The 10,264-nt window shown below is 43.4% G+C and overlaps 2 pseudogenes; both read left to right on the top strand.

The window, feature by feature from the left end:
• Positions 1-10,264, top strand: part of LOC119284099 — a 30,194-nt pseudogene continuing 19,930 nt past the window's right edge.
• On the top strand, positions 2,706-2,844 carry LOC119290340 (annotated as a pseudogene).

Raw genomic sequence — 10,264 nt, 5'->3', positions numbered from 1 at the left:
ATGTTGGTGCCAATAATGAGGGAGCGACCTATTGGTTAAGCAACTCGCCGCAGATGCTGATTGTTTCCTTGGTACTACTGCCCACCTGTCCGTATCGGGCTACCTGGTGGCAAGGCTAGCTACTCGCAAACTTGTATGTTATGTACTTTTGTGCACATTCAGTTCTCAGTTGTCAAAGAAAAATATATTATTATGGGTAGTACGATGCAATGCGACCTTACACCGTGCACTAAACTTTAAGAACCAATAAAAATTGAATAATTTCAATACTTGGGTATTGTGTGATCAATCATAGATTGACACTTAACATCGAATAGTTTCACAGGTTAAGCTCTCTGGTTCCATTAGCAGTCAATACCTAGTTCCTTGCAGATGGCTGCTCCTTTGGCTCTTGAGGATGTCGAGATTGAAATCATTGATAAAATGATCTCTGTTCCTTGAAATGACACTGAAATTGATGGAGCATTTTGGCTTGACTGCGGAGCATTCTGATAGTTGGGACAGATTCAACATTAAGGGAGGACAAAAATACAAGCAAGTTCTACCTTTTCCTATTTCTTCTAACAAGCATTTTATTGTTTCATTTCTTCTAATAGTGGAGTACTACTGAAAGATACCAGTTTTCAGTTTGCCAAATATTTACAGACGCAACCCCATTGAATTATGGAAAAACTAGGAAATAAATGTTTTACTAAAACTTTTGACTGCTCAGTAGCTATGAAGGTGCACTGTACTAGGAATTCAGTGCCTGCTGCCTAGGCAATCGGGCCCACTGCTTACAATGAATTGTACAATTGCGTTTTCTGGTACATAGATTTGATCACTCCAGAAGTATCATCCATCTTAAATTTGGAATGAAAATAGGGAATACTGTCAGTTTAATGGCTGTTATTTTGCGATGAGCATCTGTGCAGGTGATTCTGGGGCCAGGCAAGATGGTATGTGACTTGTAGTAGTAGTCTCGGCAAGTGGGGGCAACATCATTGAGGACTTTTTTTGTTGGTGGTGCTCCTCTGAGTACCGAGCTGTGATTTCAACGGTGAAAACCCAAGGTTTGATCTTTATTGGTTGTGTTTGGCAGTGACCTTGTTGAACACATTGTTTTGCGAACGCGATCTTTCTTTAGGGTGAAAACCTAAGATCTTTGATCGGGCAATGACGATGTTTGTTCTTTGTTTCCTTCTTGGAGGCATTGCTTATGGAGAACCCCATTTGTAGTACGGATGCTGTATTTGGTGGTGGTTAGAGTGCTGCTACTGCCGGTGATTGATCACTGTGGCGGGTCTTTTTTCTCATTTCTTTTATCTTTTTCTTTTCTTTTTTGGATGTGTGCATCTTGGATATTTTTAGACATCTTCTTGTTGCAGAGGCTGGGTGTAATTGGTATCTGCTTGATATTAATATATTCCCCTTTAAAAAAATGCAGGTGATTCTTGATTTTGCTTCTTTTGGCCCTTTCTAAGTTATGCCCTTGTTGCTATAGGTCACATCCGCACTTTTACTGAACATACTACTCTTACGTACTCGGAAACTGTTAGTTCAAACTTCATAAAAGTTGCAGTAACCATTTCCTAAACAAGCCATCCATTATTCTGGAATCGACAGGTCCCGTGGAAATGCCTATGTTTAAGGTGATGCCTCAAGTGCGAGCTATTTCTTGGCTGGTGCTGCCATCACCGGAGGGACTGTGACTGTCGAAGGTTGCGGCACCACCAGTTTGCAGGTAAAATTCTACTATCCATTTTTACCCTTTTGGTTGAGCATACAGTCTTATGCTGTCATTCTCCCTTACTAAGGTTAATCTTGCAGGGTGAAGTGAAATTTGCTGAGGTACTTGAAATGATGGGAGCAAAGGTCACATGGACTGACACTAGCGTAACTGTTACTGGCCCACTGCGTCAGCCATTTGGAAGGAAACACCTAAAAGCTGTTGATGTCTGTTAAACATATTGTAACGTAGCATATAGCACGCATCGGCTAGGTTGTTAGGATCGATCTATCCTCTTGTAACCGTAGCCTTATCTCTCCCTCTCTTTTCTTGGTTCACAAGTTGTAGTCCAAACCGGTTGTATGCGCTATCCAGGGAGGTGCGCCCCTGTTATATAAACACGCAGCGCGTCCCTCCAATGAGGTAAGACGCTTAAGCCAATCTTCACATGGTATCAGAGCCTCCCTCTTCCTATACATCTAGCACCCATCGTTCTTCCACCCACGAGCTCGCCATGTCCTCCTCCTTCACCAGAGCTCCTCTGGCCGGCCTCAATGGTCAGGTTACAGAGAAGCTGACCCGGACGAATTACGTCCTCTAGAGGGCACAAGTCACGCCACAGCTGATCGGGGCTGGTGTCTTCGGCTATGCCGAAGGGACGATCAAAGAACCAGAGAAGTTCATCATCACCAAGGACAAAGATGGCAAGGAATCAGCCTCGCCGAACCCTCTTCATCAAGTCTGGGTGCGGGAAGATCAGCAGGTATTGGCATATTTGCTGGTTAATCTTTCCAGAGAAGTTCTTGTCCAGGTGACCAACATCCACAAGGCGCATGAGCTCTGGGCTGCGGTGGCGAACATGTTTTCGTCCCAGTCCAGATCGCGCGTGAACAACATCCGTGTCGCCCTCTCCAACGCAGAGAAGGGCACATAGATGGTGGGCGCCTACTTCGCCTATATGCGTGGCCTCGCCGACGAGCTAGCAGATGCTGGCAAGCCTCTAGATGAGGACGAACAGATCTCCTACATCATCGCCGGGCTGGGTATGGAGTACCAGCCATTGGTGTCGGCCCTCGACGCCCGCACCGGCCGTGTCACGCTCGATGATCTATTCGCTCAGATGAGCAACTTTGATCAGCGCGTGGCGATGTTCCAAGGCAGCAACGGCAGCAGCTTCAAGTCCTCCGCCAACGCTGCTGTTCGTGGTGGCCGTGGTGGCTCCCGCTACCGTGGTCCGCCGCGCGGCAAGGGCAAGGGCAGCGGCGGCGGAAACTACAGCAACAGCAACGGTGGCGGTGCCCCTCGCACCGGTGCCGGCGGACGGCCCTCCTCCAACAACAACAGGGGCCGCCGTTCCTCCTCCAAGAATCGTCCCGACGCTGTCCGCTGTTAGATATGCGGTAAGCTTGGCCACTCCGCCAAAGACTGCTGGTACAGGTTCGAGAAAGATGAAGGTGACTCCTCCCAGGACGAAAAAGTTGCTGGTGCTGCCGAAGCTTCATACGGTGTAGATACCAACTGGTACATGGGTAGTGGTGCTACAAACCACATCATCGGTGAGTTGGAGAAAGTAACCATGCGGGAGAAATACCGTGGTCAAGACCAGATCCACACCGCCAGTGGAGCAGGTATGAGGATCAAACATGTTGGTCATTCAGTTGTTAAAACCCCTTATCGTCCAATTCACCTCAAAAAAATACTACATGTCCCTAGTGCATCTAAAAACCTTCTTTCCGTCCATCGAATTGCCATTGATAATCATGTATTCCTCAAGTTTCACCCCTTTTTCTTTTTGATCAAGGATCAGGCAACGAAGAAGGTTCTCTACCGAGGTAGATGCGTTTGAGGGCTTTACCTGTTGATTCCGGAGTTTAGAAGATTCAATAAGCAAGCATATGGTGTCACCAAACTCTCAACGACGAGGTGGCACGATAGACTAGGGCATGCATCTTTTTCTTTAATTGAGCGATTGCTTAGGAAGAATAAGCTCCCATATGTTGGAGAGCGTGATACTGAAACCATTTGTGATTCTTGTCAAAGAGCTAAAAGTCATCAGCTACCCTATCCAATTTCTACCAGTATTTCTACCAAACCTTTGCAACTCATTTTCTCTGATGTATGGGGGCCTGCCCCCAGTTCAGTTGGTAGACATACATACTATGTTAGCTTCATCGATGACTATAGCAAGTACTCCTAGATCTATCTTCTTAAGAAACGATCCGATGTGTTTCAAGTGTTTCAAAACTTCCAAGCTCTCGTTGAACGAAAGTTCGATAGCAAAATTTGTTGGGGAACGTAGCAATTTCAAAATTTTCCTACGCACACGCAAGATCATGGTGATGCATAGCAACGAGAGGGGAGAGTGTTGTCTACGTACCCTCGTAGACCGAAGCGGAAGCGTTGACACAACATAGAGGAAGTAGTCGTACGTCTTCCCGGTTCAACCGATCCAAGCACCGTTACTCCGGCACCTCCGAGTTCTTGGCACACGTTCAGCTTGATGACGCTCCCCGGGTTCCGATCCAGCAAAGCTTCGGGGAGGAGTTCCGTCAGCACGACGGCGTGGTGACGATCTTGATGTTCAACCGTCGCAGGGCTTCGCCTAAGCACCGCTACAATATGATCGAGGTGTAATATCGTGGAGGGGGGCACCGCACACGGCTAAGGAACGATCACGAAGATCAACTTGTGTTGTTGTGCCTAGAGGTGCCCCCCTGCCCCCGTATATAAAGGAGCAAGGGGGGAGGGGGCGGCCGGCCTAGGAGGGGCGCGCCAAGGGGAGTCCTACTCCCACCGGGAGTAGGACTCCCTCCTTCCTTGTTGGAGTAGGAGAAGGGGGGAAAGAGGGGGAGAGGAGGAAGGAAAGGGGGGCCGCACCCCTTGTCCAATTCGGACCAGAGGGGGGCTGCGCGCCTCCTTCCTTTCGGCCTCTCTCCTCTATTCCCGTATGGCCCAATAAGGCCCATATACTCCCCGACGAATTCCCGTAACTCTCCGGTACTCCGAAAAATACCCGAATCACTCGGAACCTTTCCGAACTCCGAATATAGTCGTTCAATATATCGATTTTTACGTCTCGACCATTTCGAGACTCCTCGTCATGTCCCCGATCTCATCCGGGACTCCGAACTCCTTCGGTACATCAAAACTCATAAACTCATAATATAATTGTCATCAAAACCTTAAGCGTGCGGACCCTACGGGTTCGAGAACTATGTAGACATGACCGAAACATGTTTCCAGTCAATAACCAATAGCGGGACCTGGATGCCCATATTGGCTCCCACATATTCTACGAAGATCTTTATCGGTCAAACCGCATAACAACATACGTTGTTCCCTTTGTCATCGGTATGTTACTTGCCCGAGATTCGATCGTCGGTATCTCAATACCTAGTTCAATCTCGTTACCGGCAAGTCTCTTTACTCGTTCCGTAATGCATCATTCCGTAACTAACTCATTAGCTACATTGCTTGCAAGGCTTATAGTGATGTGCATTACCGAGAGGGCCCAGAGATACCTCTCCGACAATCGGAGTGACAAAACCTAATCTCGAAATACGCCAACCCAACATGTACCTTTGGAGACACCTGTAGTACTCCTTTATAATCACCCAGTTACGTTGTGACGTTTGGTAGCACCCAAAGTGTTCCTCCGGTAAACGGGAGTTGCATAATCTCATAGTTACAGGAACATGTATAAGTCATGAATAAAGCAATAGCAACATACTAAACGATCAAGTGCTAGGCTAACGGAATGGGTCATGTCAATCACATCATTCTCCTAATGATGTGATCCCGTTAATCAAATGACAACTCATGTCTATGGTTAGGAAACATAACCATCTTCGATTAACGAGCTAGTCAAGTAGAGGCATACTAGTGACACTCTGTTTGTCTATGTATTCACACATGTATTATGTTTCCGGTTAATACAATTCTAGCATGAATAATAAACATTTATCATGATATAAGGAAATAAATAATAACTTTACTATTGCCTCTAGGGCATATTTCCTTCAGTCTCCCACTTGCACTAGAGTCAATAATCTAGTTCACATCGCCATGTGATTTAACATCAATAGTTCACATCTATATGTGGTTAACACCCATAGTTCACATCGACATGTGACCAACACCCAAAGGGTTTACTAGAGTCAGTAATCTAGTTCACATCGCTATGTGATTAACGCCCAAAGAGTACTAAGATGTGATCATGTTTTGCTTGTGAGATAATTTTAGTCAACGGGTCTGTCACAGTCAGAGCCGTAAGTATTTTGCAAATTTCTATGTCTACAATGCTCTGCACGGAGCTACTGTAGCTAATTGCTCCCACTTTCAATATGTATCCAGATTGAGACTCAGAGTCATCTAGATTAGTGTTAAAACTTGCATCGACGTAACCCTTTACGACGAACCTTTTTTCACTTCCATAATCGAGAAACATATCCTTATTCCACTAAGGATAATTTGACCACTGTCCATTGATCTACTCCTAGATCACTATTGCACTCCCTTGCCAAGCTTAGTGGTAGGGTATGCAATAGATCTGGTACACAGCATGACATACTTTATAGAACCTATGGCTGATGCATAGGGAATGACTTTCATTCTCTTTCTATCTTCTGCCGTGGTCGGGTTTTGAGTCTTACTCAATCTCACACCTTGTAACACAGGCAAGAACTCTTTCTTTGACTGTTCCATTTTGAACTACTTCAAAATCTTGTCAAGGTATGTATTCATTGAAAACCTTATCAAGCGTCTTGATCTATCTCTATAGATCTTGATGCTCAATATGTAAGCAGCTTCACCGAGGTCTTTCTTTGAAAAACTCCTTTCAAACACTCCTTTATGCTTTGCAGAATAATTCTACATTATTTCTGATCAACAATATGTCATTCACATATACTTATCAGAAAGGCTGTAGTGCTCCCACTCATTTTCTTGTAAATACATGCCTTTCCAAAAGTCTGTATAAAACCATATGCTTTGATCAACACATCAAAGCGTATATTCCAACTCCAAGATGCTTGCACCAGTCCATTGATGGATCGCTGGAGCTTGCACATTTTGTTAGCACCTTTAGGATTGACAAAATCTTCTGGTTGCATCATATACAACTCTTCTTTAAGAAAACCATTAAGGAATGCAGTTTTGACATCCATTTGCCAGATTTCATAAAATGTGGCAATTGCTAACATGATTCGGACAGACTTTTAAGCATCGATACGAGTGAGAAAATCTCATTGTATTCAACATCTTGAACTTTGTCAAAAACCTTTTTCGACAAGTCTAGCTTTGTAGATAGTAACACTACTATCAACATCTGTCTTCCTCTTGAAGATCCATTTATTTAACATGGCTTGCTGATCATCGAGCAAGTCAATCAAAGTCCATACTTTGTTCTCATACATGGATCATATCTCAGATTTTATGGCCTCAAGCCATTTCGCGGAATCTGGGCTCATCATCGCTTCCTCATAGTTTGTAGGTTTATCATGGTCTAGTAACATGACTTCTAGAATAGGATTACCGTACCACTCTGGTGCGGATCTTACTCTGGTTGACCTACGAGGTTTTGGTAGTAACTTGATCTTGAAGTTTCATGATCATCATCATTAGCTTCCTCACTAATTGGTGTAGGCATCACTGGAACTGATTTCAGTGATGAACTAGTTTCCAATTCGGGAGAAGGTACAAATTACCTTATTAAGCTCTACTTTCCTCCACTCACTTCTTTCGAGAGAAACTCCTTCTCTAGAAAGGATCCATTCTTAGCAACGAATGTTTTGCCTTTGGATCTGTGATAGAAGGAGTACCCAACAGTTTCCTTTGGGTATTCTATGAAGACGCACTTTTCCGATTTGGGTTCGAGCTTATCAGGTTGAAAACCTTTTTCACATAAGCATCACAACTCCAAACTTTAAGAAACGACGGCTTAGGTTTACTGCTAAACCATAGTTCATACGGTGTCGTCTCAACGGATTTAATGGTGCCCTATTTAACGTGAATGTAGCTGTCTCTAATGCATAACCCCAAAACGATATTGGTAAATCGGTAAGAGACATCATTGATCGCACCATATCAAATAAAGTGCGGTTATGACATTCGGACACACCATTACGTTATGGTGTTCCATGTGGCGTGAGCTGTGAAACTATTCCACATTGTTTTATATGAAGGCCAAACTCGTAAGTCAAATATTCTCCTCCACGATCAGATCGTAGAAACTTTATTTTCTTGTTACGATGATTCTCCACTTCACTCTGAAATTCTTTGAACTTTTCAAATGTTTCAGACTTGTGCTTCATTAAGTAGATATACTCATATCTGCTCAAATGATCTTGTGAAGGTCAGAAAATAACGATACCTACCACGAGCATCAACACTCATTGGACCGCATACATCGGTATGTATTATTTCCAACAAGTCAGTATCTCGTTCCATTGTTCCGAACAACGGAGTTTCAGTCATCTTGCCCAAAAGGCACGGTTCGCAAGCATCAAATGATTCATAATCAAGTGATTCCAAAAACCCATCAGCATGGAGTTTCTTCATGCGCTTTACACCGATATGACCCAAACGGCAGTGCCACAAATAAGTTGCACTATCATTATTAACTTTGCATCTTTTGGCATCAATATTATGAATATGTGTATCACTACAATCGAGATCCAACAAACTATTTTCATTGGGTGTATGACCATTGAAGGTTTAATTCATTTAAACAGAACAACAATTATTCTCTGATTTTAAATGATTAACTGTATTGCAAGAAACATGATCAAATCATATTCATGCTCAACGCAAACGCCAAATAACATTTATTTAGGTTTAACACTAATCCCGAAAGTATAGGGAGTGTGCGATGATGGTCATATCAATCTTGGAACTACTTCCAACACTCATCGTCACTTCCCCTTCAACTAGTCTTTGTTTATTCTGTAACTCCTATTTCGAGTTACTAATCTTAGCAACCGAACAAGTATCAAATACCCAGGGGCTACTATAAGCACTAGTAAAACACACATCACTAACCTGTATATCAAATATACCCTTGTTCACTTTGCCATCCTTCTTATCCACCAAATATTTGGAGTAGTTCCACTTCCAGTGACCATTTCCTTTGCAGTAGAAGCACTCAGTTTCAGGCTTTAGGTTCAGCTTTGGGCTTCTTCGCGGGAGTGACAACTTGCTTGTCATTCTACTTGAAGTTCCCTTTCTTTCCCTTTGCCATTCTCTTGAAACTAGTGGTCTTGTCAATCATCAACACTTGATGCTCTTTCTTGATTTCTACCTTCGTCGATTTCAACATCACGAAGAGCTCGGGAATCGTTTTCGTCATCCTTTGCATACTATAGTTCATCACGAAGTTCTACTAACTTGGTGATGGTGACTAGAGAATTCTATCAATCACTATCTTATCTGGAAGATTAACTCCCACTTGATTCAAGCGATTGTAGTACCCAGACAATCTGAGCACTTGCTCACTAGTTGAGCGATTCTCCTCCATCCTTTAGCTATAGAACTTGTTGGAGACTTCATATCTCTCAACTTGGGTATTTGCTTGAAATATTAACTTCAATTCCTGGAACATCTCATATGGTCCATGACGTTCAAAACGTCTTTGAAGTCCCGATTCTAAGCCGTTAAGTATGGTGCACTAAACTATCAAGTAGTCATCATATTGAGCTAGCCAAACGTTCATAACGTTTGCATCTGCTCCTGCAATAGGTCTGTCACCTAGCGGTGCATTAAGGACATAATTCTTCTGTGCAGCAATGAGGATAAACCTCATATCACGGATCCAATCCGCATCATTGCTACTAGCATTTTTCAACATAATTTTCTCTAGGAACATATCAAAATAAACATATGAAAGCAACAACCCGAGCTATTGATTTACAACATAGTTTGCAAAATACTACCAGGACTAAGTTCATGATAAATTTAAGTTCAATTAATCATATTACTTAAGAACTCCCACTTAGACAGACATCTCTCGAGTCATCTAAGTGATCACGTGATCCAAATCAACTAAACCAGAACCGATCATCACGTGAGATGGAGTAGTTTTTAATGGTGAACATCACTATGTTGATCATATCCACTATATGATTCACGCTCGACCTTTCGGTCTCCGTGTTCCGAGGCCATATCTGCATATGCTAGGCTCGTCAAGTTTAACCTGAGTATTCCGCGTGTGCAAAACTGGCTTGCACCCGTTGTAGACGGACATAGAGCTTATCACACCCGATCATCACGTGGTGTCTGGGCACGACGAACTTTGGCAATGGTGCATACTCAGGGAGAACACTTCTTGATAATTAGTGAGAGATCATCTTAAAATGCTACCGTCAATCAAAGCAAGAATAAGATGTATAATAGATAAACATCATATGCAATCAAAATATGTGACATGATATGGCCATGATCATCTTGCGCCTTTGATCTCCATCTCCAAAGTATTGTCATGATCTCTATCGTCACCGGCACGACACCATGATCTTCATCATCTTGATCTACATCAATGTGTCATCACATGGTTGTCTCACC

The sequence above is a fragment of the Triticum dicoccoides genome, chromosome 4A, assembly GCF_002162155.2.
Source record: "Triticum dicoccoides isolate Atlit2015 ecotype Zavitan chromosome 4A, WEW_v2.0, whole genome shotgun sequence".
NCBI lineage: Eukaryota > Viridiplantae > Streptophyta > Magnoliopsida > Poales > Poaceae > Triticum > Triticum dicoccoides.
Note: the sequence above shows the minus strand (reverse complement) of the source record. Positions and strands in the feature narration are given on the sequence as shown.